The sequence below is a fragment of the Aotus nancymaae genome, unplaced genomic scaffold (genome assembly GCF_030222135.1).
Source record: "Aotus nancymaae isolate 86718 unplaced genomic scaffold, 86718_ANA_hifiasm-v0.15.2.pri h1tg000058l, whole genome shotgun sequence".
Taxonomy (NCBI): Eukaryota; Metazoa; Chordata; class Mammalia; order Primates; family Aotidae; genus Aotus; species Aotus nancymaae.
In genome coordinates, this window is record NW_026988472.1 from 8,202,958 (window position 1) to 8,205,051 (window position 2,094).

Consider the following 2,094-nt stretch of genomic DNA (forward strand, 5'->3'; position numbering starts at 1 on the left):
GAAATGTAAGTGAAGACCAAAATGGGATATCACCTCACACCTGTTAGACTGGATATTATAAAAGATGAAAGATAACAAATGTTAGTGAAGATGTAGAAAAAAGGGAACCCGTGTACACAGTTGGTGGTATTGTAAGTTAGTAGTCATTTTTGAAAACAGCATGGAGGTCCCTCAGAAAACTAAAATTTTAAACAGGAGTCAAATGCTTAGCCCAAATATGAGAGGATCATTAAGATTTGTAGGTTAGGACATAGAAGGGATCTGTTGGAGAGCCAGCTGAAAATATTTGAAAATCAGAAATTTGGCCCAGTAAACCATCCAGGAGGCTTTGTGAAGACGTTCCTTTCAGAGATTAGGATCTTAGATGTTGCTAATTCAACCTGATTGGAAGTATTTACCCAGGTGCAGCAGGAAGTGTTAGTAACAGCACGAACACCACCTGGTACAGGAAGGTAATAGTCATGCAGTTGCCTAGGGCCATACAAGCAAGGAAGTCTAAGGACCTCTGTTACACCCTGATAGTTCAGGTAGTGATGTAGGCAATTCTGTTAGCAGTGTAGTAAAGGTTTCTGATCATATATGCATCCCAATCAGAGCCTAGTACAAATCAGAATTCCAGAAATCTTACTCATCTAGCACCTTCACTAGGGTTATTTATTGAACGTATATAAATAAAAATAAGAATACTTATGAATAGTTTCTGAATTTTTGAGACATTAGGGAGAAAAAGCAAATGCTAGCACCTTTTCATAAAAAGATACTTTACCAAATTATTGCAAACTATAGCTAGCTTATGAAAGAAAGTTTTATTAAATCTGGAGAACAAAACATTTAAGGAAAAAACCATCTTTTTTTTTTTATTGAGACAGAGTTTCGCTCTTGTTACCCAGGCTGGAGTGCAATGGCGCGATCTCGGCTCACCGCAACCTCCGCCTCCTGGGTTCAGGCAATTCTCCTGCCTCAGCCTCCCGAGTAGCTGGGATTACAGGCACGCGCCACCATGCCCAGCTAATTTTTTGTATTTTCAGTAGAGACGGGGTTTCACCATGTTGACCAGGATGGTCTCGATCTCTTGACCTCGTGATCCACCCGCCTCGGCCTCCCAAAGTGCTGGGATTACAGGCGTGAGCCACGGCGCCCGGCCCTGGAAAAAACCATCTTTTAAATAAATAATAAAAACATTATCCTTGTCAATTACTTAATTTCATGTAATCTATTTTGTTTTACTCAATCTGTTTTTCCCATAGGGGAAAAATATCGCCATCAGTATCCAAACGAAAGCAGCCCTTACTTTCTAGTTCCCAGTTGCCTAAGTTCTAAATATTCTCAGCAGTACTCAGCCTCTGAACCAGACACCCAGCAAGCTGAGTAAAGGGGTAATTATCTTTTCTAGGCTCACACATGTCAAGAATGCCTTTGTACTCAAGAAAATTTACACTAAACAGTATTTTAAATCCTTTCAACTTGTAAGAAAACTAGTCATCCACTTTTTTCTTTAACACCAGGCAAAAACACACTAAGTAGTGGCATTAAAAATTGCTTAACATGTAGCTTTATGTGCCAATTAGCAATACTTTGACCACTAAAGGGACTCTTGGGACAAATGCTGGGTAGCAGCTAAAAGTGCCATAGGCTTCCTCCAGCTCCCAAACAGGAGCTACATGGACACATGTAGGCCACGAGAACTCGACGGAGTCAAATCAGAACATGACAATCAGCACACAGTTTCTGTCCACTCATCAATAAATTTATCATTCGTTATTTTCTTCAATCTTGATTAGCAATTCCATGAAAAGCAATTTTGGACTACAGCTGATTACAAATGCTTCCAGAGAGGAATTAAAACATTAACTGTGGATGACAAAAACCCAGAACAGTCATGGTCAAAAATCTGATGAAAGTTTACAATTGAAAAAGAAATTAAGCCACCTCTACTATATGCAGCATTTTAAGATAACAACCATACTATAATTGACATCTTCACATCAGAACCATCAGACTTTTACAAATTTCATGTAATTTTTTGGAATACTCATATTAATATCCAGATTTATGACTAAATATTAGATTTTTATGAACCTATAATTTTGAAAT

General features: G+C 38.3%; 1 non-coding gene across 1 annotated transcript; it reads right to left on the reverse strand.

Annotated features, from left to right (window-relative positions):
- Positions 1-1,697: 1,697 nt before the first annotated feature.
- Positions 1,698-1,760, reverse strand: LOC135269986 (small nucleolar RNA SNORD43). Its single transcript, XR_010338216.1, has one exon. It is a non-coding gene; the product is annotated as a small nucleolar RNA SNORD43 (small nucleolar RNA).
- Between the last annotated feature and the right edge of the window lie 334 nt (positions 1,761-2,094).